At 34.6% G+C, this 6,000-nt stretch overlaps 1 protein-coding gene across 1 annotated transcript in view; it reads left to right on the top strand.

Moving 5' to 3' along the window:
- Window positions 1-1,421: 1,421 nt before the first annotated feature.
- LOC106552293 (solute carrier family 23 member 1) overlaps window positions 1,422-6,000 on the top strand; it is a 46,468-nt gene continuing 41,889 nt past the window's right edge. The window contains exon 1 of the mRNA XM_087723289.1: window positions 1,422-1,563. The gene's annotated coding sequence lies outside the window, so the exon portion shown is untranslated. The remainder of the gene's footprint in view (window positions 1,564-6,000) is intronic.

Below are 6,000 nucleotides of genomic sequence, written 5' to 3'. Positions count from 1 at the left end.
AAGAAAAATACAGAAAATCCAGTTGCCTCTTGAAAAAGCACCTTTGGGACAAGGAGAGGCTAAATTAATGCATAAGGAATAAAAACCATTACATGCCTAAACATGTTGTGCTAACATAGCCTGTGTACATATAATACAGTAACTATAGGCATTTTGCAGTGATGCAAAAAGACAAAATAAGCAAGGTGCGACTCCTGGCCTTTCATATTTGCATCCTCACAACACACAAATACTGCAAATATTTCACATCACACACAAATCCCACCAAATAAAATGATTGAAAAGTCATAAAATCATAGAGAAATCTGATCAAATCTTAACATTTGAGATTTCTAAGTTTAACTCTTAAAAATTTACTTTTTATGTGTTCTGGTTTTGGGTTTTTTGAGCTATTGGTTAAAATGTTAAGAGTAATTCATGTATGTGTTTTGGATGTCAATTAAAGAAAAAACTTAATATGACAAAAGAGCCAAGATTCAATCTTTATCATCTATTGTTCAAGATATTGTACAACAATGAGCCTAGGAAAGATCTCTGTATGGGTCTGTGAAAATTTTTTAGATAAGCAGGCAGTACTGAAAGAATAAATCAAGTTGAGACATGTGCCAGGCCTTCCCTCATAAACACCTTTGGAAGTGTTTTTCCTAGTTTTAATGATAGCTCTACTAAATTTTCTTGGACAAATGTCTTAAGGCATGGATGTTGCTGCAGAACACGATATATTTACATAATAAATTTATAATGTGGGTTAAAACTTGACTAATACTGGTGTGAAAATAGCATGTAATTTTTTGGGAAGTTACAGGCAATACCATAAATCAATTTATTGCAGACTAGGTTTTTAAAATAACTTCTGAATAAACTGTAAGAAAAATGATTACCTAAAATTACAAAATGGCAGTACAGTTCAACATTCTTTTGATTTCACGGTTTTGTCTAGGTATCTTAGTAGTGTCTCAAACGTGTGAATTGCTCTCAGCATTAGAAAAATTCAGTGTGTGATGGATTAGCCATATTTAATTCAACAAAACATATTAATGATGATTGTTGCTTCCATTTTGCTGTAGGAGCAACTCTGCTTTACATTTGTGAGATCCTCTATCCTGCATCTAATATAACTTTCTGCACCTTGCCATCTTCCAGATGTTTTTGGACTATGTGCTCATTCTGCTGAGTAGAAATTCTAGATACTACGTGCCTGGAGAGCACCAACTTTGGGGACATTGCTTTCATTGATATATAAGGAATGGCATTATTTATTTTATTTAGGGTAGAATATATATAAATCTACACCAGTCCGTTCTAATAATAAACAAGGTGGAATATGTAATTATTTAACATTATATAATTATTTAAAGCTCTCTCCTTTATTGTCTCGGTGCCATCTACACCCACATAGAGATTACCTGGTTTTGACATCCTGGCAGCTCTTCAATTTATTCTTGTGCTCCAGCTCAGCACTCAGTGACTTTTAAGAAGCTGTTCAACCTGAAGGAAAGCAACTGGCTCTGTGACAACTACAGTATCTTGGGGGGGAAAGTACAGTTGGACTGAAGAGCTAAGGTACCATTTCTTAACTTCCTTAAATAGAACATTAAATATTTTTTTAAAAATCCTAGAAACCAAAAAGTCCTCTGAAAAATTGAGTCCTGTTGCTACACAATTGACAATCTAATTGATCAAATGTGAAAGTAAACAACAATCAATGGTTGTTTAGTGGTTGCAATTTAGTGGTAGAGATATAGCTTAGAAACAGTGTCCATTGTGATAATTAAATCTATAGAACTATAGATAAAACCTGCACAATGAAACTAATTTTATACTAATAAAAGATAGGTTGTTTCTGATGCATTATTACTATATTGCAACCAAGTGTCAAAATGTTTCTCGATATATTTTTTTACCATAATGATGACTTAATAGTACATTTTGATCTAAATGGCAGGAAATAATATCTCCAGATATGGTGAATGATAAGATAACTTGCTAGATGTGTTTAAAAAAAACTAAATTGGTATATAATCAAGATAGGTAATAGAGTAGGTTTGGATCTTGGAAACTGTTCTTCTCTGTAGAATTATAGAAAAACTTTGTCAATTGTTAAGATTCAATCTCTATAAGAAATGATATGCAACATAATTTGGAAGGCATGGACCCTATGTTTTGCTTGGTGTAGTAAATTTTTGGGCAGTGTCTAAATTTTTATTCTGAATTAATTTTTTTGGCATTTGAGATAGAAGATACTTTAAAGATTACACTAAGTGCTAAAGTATACTACAGTACATGAATTCGTTGTAAACTAATTAAAATTGGATGTATTTTTGAACATTTGCCACTAAGGAAAACTTTGCCTCAGCTTATGCCCATTATACATTTTTTTTAAAATTCCTCTTTCTTGACAAGTCACCAAACCAGCAAGAAAAAGCAACTTCACTCAAAAATTTTGACAATATACTTTGCAAAACGCCCTTTCAGTGAACTGGTAGTATACCGGTTAGGAACCCACACTGATTGCAATGTCTTTTGTGTTTTGTAGAAGCATTGCATATTACATTTAGGAATCAAGAAAAGAAAGAGATAAGAATGTAGCAATATTTGGGATATAAAATATGGCAGTGATTAAGACTTTGAAACTGAACAAAGAAATGATTAAGAGGTTTATAAGATTACATTGTGATGGTGAGATTTCAATTTTCTGCTCTCATTACACTCTTGCCTTCCTAATTTTTAAATCTTATCTGTCACCCAGATTGTTACCTATGTTTTTGTTAGTTTGGTTTACAAGCTTCCAAAACATGATTGTTGAGAATTCACAAGGGTAAAGTCCAATAAATTGAAAAACATGGATGAAAACTGTAAATGTTCCTCCTCAAAGGATGAAACTTAGAGCTATCAAGTTAACCATCAACTTTACACAAAGCTAGTATATGATCTGAATAAACCCAGAAGTTTATTTTCAACATCTGTGAAATAGGATGCCTTTGCCAGAATAATAGAAATCATACTCTTATTAAAAACATATATCTGTTCACAATTCTTCACATGTACCTGTGTTGGCCAGCGCTACCTCCTTATTCTACCTGAATAAGCACTATTCACATTTCGTCATCCATGTTATGTTGTTGATTACTTTGAAAATAGATAGTTGCAACAAATTACTAATTAAAGAACTAGAGAAGATGAAAGGGAAAAGATAGACTCTGTAATAAACTATTTTTAATTGAGAATTATATTGTACAAGGAGGATTTGAATTGATTTATTCCTGATATTTTTATATACCATATTCTTAAAAACTCCGTGCCTATATTTTATCAAACACTTTTGATCCAACAATAGTTATAATTATTTGAAAAACTTCAAAGGCTATGAAAGCCTGTAATTTTTAACTTTAAAAGATACTGGTCAATAAACTGACAATTATATGTGCTAGCTAGGCAATTTGCTGGTTTTTAATTTATTATTATATATTGTATGGACTCAGGTATAGTACCTAAGCAAAAAGAAAATGCTGTGGTATTATAGTTAATTAAATTTACTTGACATGTACTTTAATGGTTCAGCTACAGGGCAAATAAGCCTTGCGTAACTGTTTTGAAAGCATTATTGTTTCAGATATAAAATGTAACTGTCCAGTTCAGTAGGAAGAACAGAGTTTAGCAGTATCTTAAGAAGTTAAAAAGAAGTACTAAAGACTTCAACCAAGTTGTCTACATTAACGATACATTCTGGGGGGGGGGGGAATAAGGAAAGTTTAGAAGCAAGTAGGCACACATCTGGTTTTGTTGGATTTCTATTAGATTCCTTCAGAGTTGAATTGTGGGCTATTTTGAGCCACTTAAGGTTTTTGATTCAAAGTACATTGTACTAAAATGCTTCCTTTTTTTATTCTCTTCTCAATTTCAAAATCGTGTTGCATTCTCCTCTATGCTATGTCTCTTCCAGTGATGGGATTCAAATTTTTTTTTACTACCGGTTCTGTGGGCATGGCTTGGTGAGCATGGCAGGGGAAGGATAGTTCAAAATCTCCATTTCCACCCTACTCTAGGGGAAGGATACTGTAATAACTCCATTCCCTCCCAGCCAGAGGTGATATTTGCTGGTCCTCCAAACTACCCAAAATTTCTGCTACTGGTTCTCCAGAACTGATCAGAACCTGCTGAATACCACCTCTGGTCTCTTCTGATTATGCACTATTTTCCTAGAAGATGCACATTGGAGGAAACTATTAATCAGAGCTCAGTATGTTTATATAGTTGCTTTAATAATTAAAGCTGCATATTGTTGAAGATAGAGAAAAGATAGGGAAGAGAGAATTTTTGACCAGATTAGCAGTATATTGATTAATGAACTCCAGTAATTAATTACTGGAGTATTGATGCTTTCAAATTGCCATTTGCAGCTTTAAAACAGTTTTCATATTGTATCTGTGGAGTTCCTTATGTGTTTTTGCTCTCTTTTCTTAGCATTTTCATTTTTATTTATAAAAGAAGGCAGCAGATATGTGACATACGCCTGTAACCTAAAAGATGCATAAAAAATGGTGTCGGGGAAATTTGGGACAACTCCACTATTGAAAGTTGTTCTGCTGAAAAGAGCTTAGGCAGAGAGAAGTTTTTCAACAGAAGGAGTGATCAATGTAACTGGTTTATGACAGAGATTATAATACCATTTGAGATGTCTTTGATTTATTTTACTACTAGCTGATAACCTGGCATTGCTCAGGTATTTACTTATCCCAGTCTGGTATTAGACAGGAATGGCGATGTTAAGCGGTAAGTGCGGAATGGGCCTCCTTCCATTAACGTCGCCGCAATTTCTGAAGAGACAATGGCAAGAGCAACTTCTCCCTGAGCCCTGATTTTGGTGACAATTAAAGTAATTAAAAATGTTTTCCCTTGCCCCCAGAAGCATAATTTCCAATGTTGGATTTTCCCCCTTACCAGAGGGAGCCCCCTTGTGGAGTACTGTGAAGCCGTTACCATGGCAACTCCACTGTGCTATACAATAGAAGTCATTTTACAGCAGTACAGTAGAAGCCATTGTAAGGCATGACAGGCTGTATCTTAACAGAACACCACCCCCCGGGGGTGTTAGGGGTGTCTTACCCCCACAGTATTCATTTCCAGAGAGTAAGTCATCTATGTACAAAGTTTGGTTGAAATTGCTCAAGGCGATCCAGAATACACACACACACACACACACACACACACACAGATTTAGATAGATAGATAGATAGATAGATAGATAGATAGATAGATAGATAGATAGATAGATACAATTTGTTCTGAAATAGAAAACTTTATTATCCAATGTTTAAAACTTTTACCCTGTTTTTAGAAGAACTTGGTTTAAATATAGCTCAGAATAATTCTACTCAGAATGTTCTGAACATGTTTTTATATTTCCGCCAATCCTGGATTTCCCCCAAATTTATGGACACTTCCTTTTGGGGTGAGGCTTCTCTGACTAATGAAGGAGAGGCACTGATTGGACTAATTTGCTGTTATTTATATAATGAGTAAAAGATAGAAAAGCAAAATGGGGCAAACAAGGAACATTGTTACTACAACAGGTTGTTTTTCTGGTTAGCCAAGAATTAAGGGTTTTATAGGGCCTGATGCCATTTCATTGGAAAGTCAGTTGAGAACTCTGGACTTTCTGTTTTTTCTGTGAAGACGTTTCACTTCTCATCCAAGAAGTTTCTTCAGCTCTGACTGGATGGTGGGAAATGGAAGGATTTATACAGCTGGTCATTTGCATTCTTTTAGCAGATCATTAATGCAGTGTTTCTCAACCTTGGCCACTTGAAGATGTCCGGACTTCATGCTGGCTGGGGAATTCTGGGAGTTGAAGTCCGGACATCTTCAAGTGGCCAAGGTTGAGAAACACTGCATTAAGGCCACCTGAAGGTTTATCTATGTTATCAGAGTCACTTTCTTGGAACTGTTGAACACAACACAGTCCTTTCAACAGTTCCAAGAAGGTTCCACACCAATTTG

Source organism: Thamnophis sirtalis, unplaced genomic scaffold (assembly GCF_051295495.1).
Source record: "Thamnophis sirtalis isolate CommonGarterSnake01/CBP01778 unplaced genomic scaffold, rThaSir2_p1.2 scaffold_9, whole genome shotgun sequence".
Classification (NCBI taxonomy): domain Eukaryota; kingdom Metazoa; phylum Chordata; class Lepidosauria; order Squamata; family Natricidae; genus Thamnophis; species Thamnophis sirtalis.
Note: the sequence above shows the minus strand (reverse complement) of the source record. Positions and strands in the feature narration are given on the sequence as shown.